Genomic DNA, 13,714 nt, shown 5'->3' with positions numbered 1-13,714 from the left:
GGCAGAGTCCGCGCTCCGGTGCATGCTGAAGCAGGTTTAATGCCTTATGCATTACCGCAAAAACGAAAACACACATCCAAAGGTTAGGTGTCTAAACTTCTTTAACAAGGAAAATGCACCCTGGGTCAAATCCAGCAAGCACACTTACTGTACTCGCTCCTGCGATGCCTTGTTCTGCTTTGCCTTGTGGCTGTCGTAAGCATCCTGAAATGATAAAAATTAGTGCATTCAATTAATGTGATATCTTGGGGGCACGCTGACTGTAGAGAGGCCAATTTCTCCAGAAAAATGAGTAGCAGACAGCATAGATCTCCAAACCTTCTGCTGAACACCAAGAGCAAGCGCAACTTACAAAACTCTCTCACCGGTGTCAGTATAGCACATTGCATGGTGGTGCAGCTGAAGTGTGAGAAAATCACAAAGGGATGGCAGGAGTTTGCATCCCACAAATCAGCTGTGTACAAAAAGTTGGTTGTTGTTGCCCTAATGATGGCCAATGACAATGCAGGCATGCACCGAACAGATGGTGGTGTCAATGCTAGTTCTGCACCACCTCTACTCAAAATTTGCTCTTTCCTGTGTATGGCTCCCATTGCTCCAGCCATTCACATCAGCAGCAGTGCTGTTCTACCACCACCACACAAAACCAGATGGTGGCACCTTCCTTGCCGATAGGAATGTACCTTCTATTGATGTAGTGCGTGGTTCATAGCAGAGAGGACACTGCACACCCAATAAAGTGCACAGGAGAAGCAGCGGCCTGTAACTTAAAAATTTTTCAGGTGCACCCACCGAACACATGACAAAAAATTTTTTTTCCCCTACTTTTGAACTGGCAACTTCAAAACTCTACAACTCTAGCTCTGTGATAGCCAGGGTGATAGCCAGGGTGATAATTTTACTCTTACGGGATTCTTTAATATCAGGACAAACTAATGGCCTAATGGCACACAGTTTAGCAAATTTCCTGCAAAAAAAGTTTTTCAAACGTCCGTGACAAAAATTTTACATAACATATTACATCAGTGTCCAGAGGGAGACTTGCATTACATGGAATTAAATGGCATATCTGAAATCAGTACACACAAATTACCGTATATACTCGCACAATGAACACACTCTCCACTTTTGTCAATGAGAATTTACTTTTTTTTTATCCTCGTGTAAAATACATGCACCTGACCATCAGAGCTGGTGTTCAGCGTGTTCCCTTTACCTCACTGCAATTGGCCAACACCATCAATTATCGCAAAATCATCAGATCAAGCCATCATAACAAACATGCTTTGGAGCTAAAGATGACAAACACCAGCCAGACACGAACGCGAGTGACGTGGGGACGCAACTTGTTGACTGTGCGCTTTTGTTGCTAATGTATGGACAGGCGAGTGGACAGGCGGGCGAGCTAGCAAGCATATAGACACGTGTTATGAAATTTCGGCTCCCACAACGAAGTTTATCGAAACCAATTTTTTCCAACGTAATAACCTTCCCCCACAAAATTCTGTTCCTTATGACAGTAAATACGTTAAAATATAAGACTTCATTGCCACCCCCACAAAAGACTGTTCCTTATGACAGTAAATACGTTAAAATATAAGACTTCATTGCCACTTCATTACTAAAAACTTTTTAAAGACCCTTTTCCCCTTACCATAATTTGATTTCGCTTTTTGAACACTAGCACTGCTTTGTCACGAGCCTACAATACTGAGATACTGAAACTTGTTTGCCAAAGCATGGCAGCCCTCACCCTTGTCAGCTGCATTTCCGCAAGCCATGCTAATTACCTGACATCCCTCTATTCTTTGCACTAGTTTTCTGTGCCTTTTCGAAACAGCATGCCAGATGCAGCCCCGTGTGGTATGCTGCGACAAATGACGTCTCATCCTTTTGCAGAAACTTGAACGTTACCGAGTAACCATCAAAGGCAGCAGCACTGACCTTAATTTCAATGGGGCCATTAAAAATTCATTTCGCAATTCTTCCATAACACTAGTGCTCAAGGCTTTCCTCTTTGCTCATTCGAGGAGCTGTTGCCGCCGTTCCTTTTCAGTCTCGTCGCCATCTGCAATTTAATTACATAGTATAAGCCCATTTCATACTGAAAATCAGCATTCTCAACATGAAAGCAATCAGTGAACGTGAAACAGAAAAACTTGCACAAAGAATTAAAAAAAACACATGAGTGAGGCGACACACATATAAAGAGTGTTACTAGTATACAGCTGCAGGAGGAAGGCTCCCTGCAACTGTGCTGCGACAGCTTGCAGTGGCTAAAGCGGGTTCCAAAAAAATGAAATCTCCGTCCACATTGAGCTTTCCAAGATTGATTATGGTGCCAGAGTATGACCAAATACAAAACCCCATTGTTATGTTCTCCTGGATGCTGCATTTTCCCAGCTGCTACGTTTTCTTGAGCCAGTCCTGTCCAACCTCCCATAAGGAACTCATGCAATACAGACTCTGCTGTTATGTTGCGATCGTGGTGGGGCTCCCGCATGCTACATAGCAAACGCCACTTCACGATGGCACTTTACCTCATGCCAGCATTTTGACAGCCTACGTTTCGCATGCGTAGAACGATGACGGCAGACCGGCCAAAGCGAGGCTCAATTCCATCGGTGCTTGGCCGCCACCGAGTTCAGCGACTGTATACTCCGTTTCATACACCAAGTGCAACACTGTGAAAGGTACGGAAGTAGTCCGCACGAGAAAATAAAGGGAGGCGTGTTACTCCGTGCCTGTTCTGTGGCCGAGTTGTGTAAGGATCAAAGAACGGATGGCGTGTAGTGTGTAGTAAGAGTGCATTTATTCCAGCTCATGACAACTGTGCCGTGTAGTAAGCCTGGAGGCAAATCGTTTACAATGTTTTGCTCACCACAAGAAGCACACTACCTTTCGGTCGCGCAAACAAGAGCACTAGCTTTGACAGCGTTGCACCTGATGTATGAAACGGAGTATAATCATGTTGCACCTGTGCAGACCACACTTAATGGAGGCGGTGAGCATTTTGTTGTGGCTGTTCGTGCAGTTCCATCGCTACTGCGGCATGAGTGCTAGCAACTAAAGGAATGAAAACTACGCAGAAGTGTATACACGTGCCCGACCTTCGTCCACTCTGTGCACCTTCCCTCTTCACTGCTGCCTCCTTTCCACCAACTCAGGCAGAGGAAGAGCCATCCAAGGACAATCTGTGCATGCAAACAATTGCGAGAGAAACAAAGCCTTGCAAATTTAAGAGAAGCATGGGATCCTTACTAGAAGTTAAAAAAAAGACTATAGACACTGATGTACACTTTTTATTCACGCGCATTTCCCAGTACACTGCATTTCCCAGCCGGTATGGCCTTTTTTTTCATTGTCTCGTGAAAAATGTTAACAGCAGGGTTCCATGGTTATGAAAGTGACAATGCCATGCCCCATCCTGACATATTCCCTCAAATGCACACACACCTCCTTTAAAAAAATCCAGGATAAAATGGGCCTCCAAGTTCATCCCATTCAAATTATTTTATTTTCTTGGTGATACGTGTCAAGTGTATTCACACCATTTTTTTCGTTCTCAATTGTTTCCAAATTCAGATGCCTACATCCCTGCACGGCATAAATTTCACAATGTATGACAAAACAAATGGTTGAATTGTGCATCTGTGTTCTAAACTGGAACCAGAATGTCCAAGACAGATTACCGTAGTGCACAGGAGCCAGCTTTGGTGGTCTATACACCTTTGTTGCTTTCTTGTCTTGCTCTCCTTTTTCATCGTCAATAGTCCCTGTGGACTCGTCACCACTCTGAAATAACAATAAAGCTGCTGAAATGATGTTCCTTAAACATTGAAAAAAGTTCCAATGACGTCAGGAGCAAAACTTAAAGCCCACGAAAGCAAAAATTTTAGACAACAAACAAAACAAAAACATTAAAAGCAGCATGTAGCCACTTCTCATAAGAACGAAGATTGCCTACTTCAGCTTCAAGGGCTGCTGGATTGGCTCTGAACCTCAAAGGGTCATCAGCATCTGAAAATAATAATAAATAAATAAATAAATAATACAGCAATAATAACTTGTGCTAGTTCATGCATGTTTTGTTGCGACAAAGCATGGCTGTGTACACCATCCACCCTAAACTTTTCATGCAAAGGCACCATGGAGAAGCGCAAAGGTTTGAACGCGAGACAGTAGGAAAAGCAAATAAAACCCTGAAAACTGTTTGGCTGAGAGCAACATATGGTTGAGATATGCCAATCAGTTAGCTTACAGGTTTTGACAGCCTGCCCAAAACAGCCACATTTTTGTTTCAAGAAGCAAGTGGGATGGTAAGGAGCTCCCAAATATACTCAAAAAACATACAGTGCATGTTACAGTCCGGCAAGTACAGCTAGAAATTTCATCACCTCACATGAAACAAGCAGCATGGATGGCAACGGACACCATACTGATGTCAAACAGGCCCTGAACTTCAACAAAAGTAGAAGTTTGAGCTAGTTGGTAAGACATGATTTGGAGAGGGGCTTAGGGCAAGAGGAACAAAAACAAGAAAGGAACACAGGCTGAGTGCTCGTCCTGTGTACCTCTCATGTCCTTGTTTCTCTCGCGCTAAGCCCCCTTCCAAATTGGGCCCTAAACCACTTGCTGACCATGGCGAGTAAACAGAGTTGGCAAGCAAAGCACATCGCCCTGAACATCTCTGACAAGTTGCATAGTCCTTATGTGCCACCAATGTGTGCCGTCAGTGTCCGCAGTTACTCTGCCAGCCACTGATGATGGCAGGTAGGCAGGATCATAGTAGGCAAAGGTTGGACATGATTGTGGTAGGCAGAGCATCACTCCCGGAGAGACAAGTCAAGAACAAAATGGGGGAGAGAATTTGAGCTGAGGGGACAGCAAGAAATTTGTATGCATCATTTTCAATTCCTCTGCACTTTACAACAAAGTTTGTAAAATTTATTCAGTAAAAATTGTTCTGGGAGATCATCATTTCTAAGAGACTTACAACACGGACAAAATTCTAAATTTGCCTGGCGGACAGTGTATTATGAAACACCATATCACAGGTTGATGACATGTACATGGTCAATGTGAACAAATAAAAAGGACAGCACCTTTTCCCTCTGCAAATGCTAAGCAGCGAAATATACACTTGAAATAAAAATGGCATTGCATTCTCGCTTTCTCTCTCTTGTGAATGCATCTGGCTGGTGAACTATCCACTAAATCATCATAATGCCACAAATTTGTTCGCTAACTCATCTGTCGAGTGAACTCCCAGCTGGTGCTTAACCTATTCCAAGCTTTTTCTCAAAATGAACAAAGAGGTGTTTCAGGGCACTTCTGCACTCGTCAGTGCAATATAAAATCATGACATAGAATAAAACCCTGTTAATTTGAACTCGTTGGGACCGCAAAAAAAAATATACGAATTAAACAAGCAGAGCTAATAATAGGACCCAGGCAAAAATTTTGTTCGAGGAATGCACTACCTACACTGAACAAATTGCAATTACCATATACCAAAATAAAAAAAGGCGGACTCTACATACATACATAGGCTGGCTCTTAATTGGAGTACTGGTGCTGGGACGCTTCGCATATCAAGTATCAGCATTACTATGCAGCTTTGAGGGGCTGTCTCTTCACCGGTTTGCGGCAAAAATCGGGATTGGGCATTCTTGCATAGCACACCAGCTCTTCGAATTAACTGTGCTGGTGCAAGACGCCACTTCGAATTACATGGTCACATTTGCATCAGAAAGTGCAGGACTGCAGGAGTTCTTCGAATTATCAAGGTTTTACTGCACTGCAGATCTCTCACTGACTTGAAGGTGAACTCCATAATATAATCATGGCAGAATATTAATGATACACATTGACAATTTCACAAATATATAATTTCTCAAGCGCACCTCACAATGAATACAAAATGATAAATTACACGGTTAACTGACATGCATTTCACAGAGCTGGGTAACACTTTCTGCTGAAAGCCAGCTGCTAGAACTGCAGTATCAATGTGATGCAGTGGCAGGTAAACTTACCAACAGTTCCCGTGGTAGCTGTTTTGTCTATTTTGTCAATCTGGTATTTCAGTTTCTGGTCTATGGGGCAAATTCTTTCCAGGACCTAGAAGTGTCAAGCACATTTTGCAGCAAGCACAAAGCTCTGACACACAAGGTCATGTGAGATCAACCTATCGAACGCTGCACAAAAGACTGTTAGCACTGGAAGCAGAGATCTGAACTAAATTTTGCAGAGGCAACTGTGCCCCCAAAAGCTGAGGGCCATACTATTTTTTTCTCTCTACAGGACTCCCTTTCTCATTTTATCCTGTTGGGACCATCGCCTTAGCCAATTTCTTAGGCTGCATTGGTAGTGCTAGCACAGTGGTCCTGGGTGTCTCTGCACTGCAAGGTGTTAGCTCTTTAAAAAAATAGTATTTAGGTTCTTGTCTTGCAAAAACCATAGGGTTTCTCCGTAATTAAATTTCCCGATTGATCCAGAGGATTGCGCTGTCATCAGCACCGGCAAATTTGAAAATCAAAGAACTACGTAGAATGTACAAGTAGTACCTCTTTCAGATTGTCATATCAGATTATACTAACCCCTGACCCACTCTTCTACCTTAATCCCCCCACTAATCCACCTTAATCCATTTCCTGGGGGGTGAGCCTAAGTACTTCCAGAATTTGGGTCAGCCTTTGGAATATATGGGGGTAGGACAACTTCCAAGTCAGGGTTCATGCTGGTTCCGAGCTCCAAAAATCAAGTTTTCAAGGACTTTAAAGCACTTGCCAATAATTTTTTCATGGATTAACAAACACATTGGCTAATCAAAACAATATTCTCTTCATACCAAAGAAGCCACACAAGCTAAGTGCTCGTAGTCACAGCTTTCATGAAACCTCAGCTTCCTCCTTTTTCCAGCTGAACACTGATGCTGAGAATGCCTTATGCTTTCTCTCTAACATTGTTTGTCAGACCGTTACCCTTTATCATCACCCATGTCAAGTCATTAGTAGCTTACATTTTCTTATAGAAGCTGCTAAACCATTGAACTGAATTATATTGGCTGTTTGGGAAAGGGAATGGCGCAGCATCTGTCTCACATATAGGGAGACACTGCACCCGCCGTAAGGGAAGGGATAAAGGAGGGTCTGAGAGAAGAAATGAAGAAAGAGGTGCCGTAGTGGAGGGCTCCGGAAAATTTCGGCCACCTAGGTTTAACGTGCACTGACATCGCGCAGCACATGGGCATCTTTGCAATTTGCCTCCATCGAAACACAGCAGCCGCAGTCGGATTCGAACCCAGGTACCCCGGATCAGTAGCCGAGCGCCCTAACCACTGAGCCACCGCTGTGGGTAAACCCACCCAACTCGAAAAAGCTGCTGCCAACGTTTCTTTTTGTCGTCAAATCAAGTTCTTCACCTAGACAACGCTTTTTATACATCTGCTCCTTGGCACTTTTGGCTTTCTGCTTATAACTCCCACAAAAGGTATAGTAATCATGCCTTGCAGAAGCCATGGACAGCCACAATTTTCTTTGTGATCAGCAGAAAGGATGCCATCTGCTCTGTACACAGCATCACACACAATCCGCTGTAGTATGCAATAAATTCCTCTCAAATTTTACAAGGTAAATTGCTTATTGATGCTGAATCCCTGCAGCATGCTCCCATGCCCTTGGCTCAGAGTGAACACTTTAACTCTCCACAATCTTCTGTTCAAACAATTTACCTTCAGGAATTCATGATCATTGTATTGACCAGAAGTGGATATTGCTAGAGCCTCTAAGGATGTGATTTCACCACTTCCTGTTTGGCCATGCAAATTGCGCTGTTTTTAGTGCAGTTTGAAAAATCGCTGGATAATCCTGAAGGTTTGTTTTGGTAACTGCTTACAGGGTATCGCCAGATCGAATAGATATACGCACTCTGATCAATTTCGATGGCCGCTGAAGTAGCTCAGAGGGGTGCAGTAGCAATAAAGACAAAACCTAAGTATCTTACAAGACATTTATTAAAGGAATGTTTCCTAAGTCATCACACAAGTGGCCGAAAATCGCAGGCTACATTGATGACTGAGCACACAAATATTCACGCAAGTATGGAAACATGCGTACATGCATTCATTCTCAGTGTCAATGAGGCACAGATTCAACAAGTTGCTCAGATCCAGCAGCGCAATTCTCTACAACACACACACACACACACAAAGTGTGTGGAAGCGTCCTTTCGCGGCTGCAACAATTTTATCAACCTGTAAAGCCACAGATGGATTTGTGGACGACTTCCAAGTGAGAAATCATGTGAAATGCATGACAAAGACCTATCCCATATCCTTCCAGTAAACCCTGACCTGTGCCAGCTGCGGCCACCTTATTGCGGAAAACCTCCTAACCTTATCCGCCTACCTGACTCTCTGCCACCCCCTGCTACACTTGCCTTCTCTTGGAATCCATTCCGTTACCCTGAGGGGCCTTTGGTTATCTTCTCTTCATACTACATACCTTGTCTTTCCTATTTTTCTCCTCGTATTCAGCTCAGACATCATGAACTAACATTTGTTTCCTGAGCCACTCCTGCTTTCTTCCCGTTTTTTAATGTTACACTTATAATTAAGACAAAAATTATACACCCTTTATAATACACTAGCAATTCAAATGTTTTCAAAGACCCAGAAAAAATACAGGACTCTGAAGGCCGCTGAACATAACTTGTTCATTTTCAAGAGTTTCCAAGGACCAGAATGGACCCTGCAAATGCTACCGAATTTTCTTTTTGGTAGTGCGGTAAAGAAGTACCCAAGTTTTTTGAAAGAGTGACAGTGGTAACAGCTTTGGTGGTGCACTTTTTTCCCACTCACAAATTTCAAAGTGGCTAACAGCACTGCAAGAATCTCACTGGTGCAATGGAAGATGGTGAATGCAGTTCTCAATTCGTATTGGTGAGGACCAATGTTGCCAAGGGGTTTCCTAGCTAGCGCCAGCGGCATTGGCCATTTAAGCACTATGAATCATGAATCCTGGCATTCAGTGTGGTGCCAGTGACATTGGTGCTGACCTTTGTGCTTGGGGCCATGAGAATAACAGTGCTGTGGTATGAAAGTAGTTTCGGCCCACACCATCTCCGGCTCTTTCATTAGCCCTGCCTTTTCAGTGGAAGGCACCGTTAATATTGAGCTATCTTCATGAAATATGATTTGGTCACTGCTCTTGACGATGCAGTCATCACACTTCACCTCCGGAAGAGCTCACACATCATGGGAACTGAGGGAATACCATGTGGTAATGGAGTTCTAACGGTGTTGCATATGGCAGCGCATACAATCAGGATGCACGTGACGGCTATTTAGCAATCTTGTTTTACAAAAATATAAGTAGGTCTAGCAAATAAATTACAAATTGACTGTGAACTGCATGGGTATTTAATTCTGTACACTCAATATGCACACAGGAACTGAACGTGGCAGCTACAGAGGCTTTGGTACACATTTTTGAACATAAATAACTGATGTGAATTACCAAGTTATAAAAGGGACGCAGCGGACAAATTTATCAATTTATTTTCTTAGTAAAAAATGATTCTGTGGTGGTTTTTGGCTATGTTGACATTTGTCCGGCAGCATAACACGCATTCATTGCCAAGAAAATTGTATTTAAAAAATTTCTCGCCATGTGATTTAAACTTGGGACGTCTACACAAAAAAGGATTCTGTGATTACCACTCCACCCGCCGCGGTGGCTCAATGGTTAGGGCGCTCAACTACAGATCCAGAGTTCCCGGGTTCGAGCCGAACCGCGGAGGCTGCGTTTCGATGGAGGCGAAACGCTAAGGCACCCGTGTGCTGTGTGATATCAGTGCACGTTAAAAGATTCCCAGGTCGTCAAAATTATTCTGGAGCCCTCCACTGCGGCACCTTTCTTCCTTTCTCCTCTCACTCCCTCCTTTAACCCTTCCCTTATAGCACAGTTCAGGTGTCTGCCAATATGCGAGACAGACACTGCCCCATTTCCTTTCCCCAAAAACCAATTTTCTTTTTCCAGAGTGAATAGTGGTGTTGACTGTCTGCAGCGATCTGTGCACAAAAACCTGTCTCGGCACACCGCAGTTTGTTCGTACAAACAGGCAGGGATGACGACACCTTCATTTTGTGACATTTTCTAGCTTATAAAAGCTCAGTTTTCAGTTAGAGTCTTCGTCATCAGAACGCAGTGACCTAATAATATAGGCCAACTTCAATTTGTCCTTAATGTCTTTTGAAGTTAGGTAATGCGTATATATTACTTATGGTGCATTAACACATCATTTTTTCTTTGATTTCAACAGCACTGCAGAGAATGTCGCTAAATACATACAAGATGTATATTTACAAAGACCATTACTTTCTGATTGAAAGTCAGTTCTGCCACAGATGGGAAGGATGTCGATAAAGAAAACATTCAAGACACTTGTGTTTGCTATTTCTTATACACAGGATCACCACTGCGGTTCAGTTAAAGTTGGCCTGCAGCATGACCAATGCCCACATGCAACAGCAGCAAGAAGGTGAACATAAGCATAGGTAAAGTGCAGCTGCAACCATACACTGATCAGGCAATTTCGATATACTGCCCATACACCATACTACAGCTGTATTTTGACCGTGGTGATACTATGACAGCAGTGGCATGCAAGCAGCGAACACTGAGCAAATATCGTCAATGCCTGCATTTTCAACTTTTATGTTCCTGTGGCAACAAAAAATGCTGTATTGCCAGTCACTTATTGCAAAAGCTGCAAGTGAAAAATGGCATCAGACTGTGCACAACATCGGACAGTGACAGGGATACAAAAACTGTGCAAAACATCGGACAGTGACAGGGATACAAAGTCGTGTGCCCCTGGTTTTAGCAATAAACTGCTTTCTGAAATTACCCTAAGTAGCTTATTGAGAATGCAATAACCATAGATGCCTTGTGTGTTTTTCTCTACATTACACTCCTTATGCAGAAAAGCAATGCAGACATTACGCTGTCTCCAAATGCAGTACGAAAACAAACACAATGTAAATTAGGAGGCTGAAAAAGTATTCCCAACTGCTAACTTCATGCAGATGCTAGGAAAGCAGAAAAACATTTGAAAAATAATGCATACAGTTCGAGCCTGCACGAGTCGCTGTATGGAGGGGTCACCACTGATGTTCTTGCCAGATACTTTGCATCAAATAACATGTGTGAGGTCTTGCAGGTAGCTGAGCATCACATGGTTTTTCATCTCAAGGAAACTCAAACCCTGCATGAAGAACAAGACATATAATGAGGTGCCAAAATACATCTAAAATGAGTCCCTAACAGAACAATTTTTACAACAGAGTGGTCTTTGCAACTGTACCCACAAATAACTGAGAATTTCTCAGCATGTCAGCTGTGTTATTATGGTTAATTTAAATGTGACTAACTAACCATAACACAAGTTACAGAATATGATCATTGCCATATGACTAAAAAGCTAATTTGTTTATGGTTTATGGAGGTTTAACGTCCCAAAGGAACTCAGACTATGAGAGGCGCCGTAGTGAAGAGCTCCGGAAAGTTCGACCACCTGGGGTTCTTTAACGTGCACTGACACCGCGCAGTGCACGGGCCTCTAGAATTTCGCTTCCATCGAAATTCGACCACCGTGGCCGCATAAAAAGCTGTGAACACATCTACAACTTCATGTTTCACAGCATGTTAACTATGAAAAAATCAATTTGTTTAAAAGCCAGCTTATGAAACATAATAAATGTCAAGAGTGCACTGTACTACCACTCCCTAGAAGTTAAAATACTGGTCAAATGGATATGAAAATCAGAATGCCACTCCCTTGTCTACAACTCAGGATTCAAGCAACACTGCAACCAGCATTAAAATCATGCAGCTATGCTAAAAGGTGCAAGTTAGTACAAAATCAGCAAGGCTGGCAACCATATGCGCAGGTGCGCAAGGCAGTGGTGCCCAATTCACTCAAAACAAAGCCTTATTTGTAACTTATTTATTTATTTATTTATTTATTTATTTATTTATTTATTTATACAATGCTGCAGACCTTGATGTGGCCCAAGCAAGAAGGGCATACAGGTATTAACACAGCAAAGTTAGAGTAACACAAGTAGAATACAGATTACTTAATATTTCACAGAATACCAATGCACTCCACTAGCTGAGAGGACAAAATAAAGAAAAGAAACATTTTCTCTGGTAATGAAAGAATGCCCAAAACAATGAAAGCAAAGAAACCGAAGAGTGTATATAGCACTGAACCATGAATAAAGTTGTGCTAACACTGATACATGGCTTTTTGCACCTGCTCATGTTCCAACTTGACACAGTACTGTTGCACATGAGCCAACAAGGTTGCTTACAGGTAAATTATGTGCTCTCACATCTGAAACAGCACTGCACATGCACGAAATGAAGTAAATTCATATGAGGAGTGATTGAAGGCATCAGCGAGAACATTCAAAGAGGGCCGAGATCGTTCAAGGCGGGCCGATTCACCTGAATAACTGCGTACTGATCGGGTGTCACAACTTGACAACTCAATTTTTGAGATGCCCCAATCATTCAACCTTCGCTGCAGTTCACAAATAATTGTAAGTCACTGTGATGTCCCATGAAGCAAAGTGGGAAACATCTTATATGCTTTGTTCAACAACTTGCCGCCTCTGTTCCTTGCTCTGTTCAGTTCCTTGCTGCCGGCACAAGATGCAAGGTTTTCTACAGTGACAGACGCAGCAGAAGCCTTCTCTTTGACTTCTTTAAAGAGGGCAAGGAAGTCCGGAAGCTTTCCATGCTGGTCAGTACCTGCGATCAGTGGTGGTATTACGGATCGCTCTCAATCAAAACTGTCTCAAAAAGTGTCTCATTTGCCCCTCTCCTACTGGTCGGCCGTGGGCGGCGGCCATTTTGATTTTTTGCGTCACTGACTGACGTCGTAAATGGCCCAGAAGTGTTGACGTTGGCCACCTAATTATGCAGGCAGATTGAGACGATTTTTTGAGACTGGGAAATGTAGTCTCAAAGCTTTGAGACACAAAATGGAAGCTGTCTACTTTGCCATACACAGCTGGCCGCGCGAGCAATGGCGTAGGAGGGTGCACGAAGACGGTTTTGACTTGCCAGACGAGCTGTTCCGATGCCAATTTCGACTCGGGAAGGAGACTGCACAGTGGCTGTGCGACCATCTCGCCGATGAACTGGGAGATGCGCAGGCGAGTGCGCTGTCAGTGCAGCGACAGGTGTGCGCGCTGCGCTCCTTCGGCATCGGCGTATTTCAAGGCGCCGTGGGCAATGAGGGCAACGTCGGGATAGCCCAGCCCACTGTCAGCAGCAATAGTCAAAGTGGGGTCGCGGGACGGTTGGTTTCGGTTCCCAGCTCACCCAGAAGAGAAGGCGGCGGTGAAGGAGGGCTTCCTTTGCCACAGCAGCATACTCGGCATCGCTGGGTGTGTAGATGGCACACTTATCGCCATCAAGGCGCCACGGGGCGATGCTGCACACAAGGCCGCCTTTTGGAGTCGTAAGGGCTACTATGCCCTCAACACAATGATAGTGAGTAGGCTTCGCTCTCCGTTTTTGACTGCATGTTCGGCTGCAAGCTCGGGCCTTGACGGCGGAAGTTCACAACAAAGCTTGTGGTGTGCTTTCTCTCAGGTGTGCGACTCCAACCTGAAGATTATTGCTGTTGACCCCCG

The 13,714-nt window shown here is 43.6% G+C and overlaps 1 pseudogene; it reads right to left on the bottom strand.

Moving 5' to 3' along the window:
* Window positions 1-13,459, bottom strand: part of LOC144118700 (neuroguidin-like) — a 30,283-nt pseudogene extending 16,824 nt beyond the window's left edge.
* Window positions 13,460-13,714: the final 255 nt, after the last annotated feature.

The sequence above is a fragment of the Amblyomma americanum genome, chromosome 1 (genome assembly GCF_052857255.1).
Source record: "Amblyomma americanum isolate KBUSLIRL-KWMA chromosome 1, ASM5285725v1, whole genome shotgun sequence".
Classification (NCBI taxonomy): domain Eukaryota; kingdom Metazoa; phylum Arthropoda; class Arachnida; order Ixodida; family Ixodidae; genus Amblyomma; species Amblyomma americanum.
The sequence above is the reverse complement of the archived record's forward strand: the minus strand, read 5'-3'. Positions and strand labels throughout refer to the sequence as shown.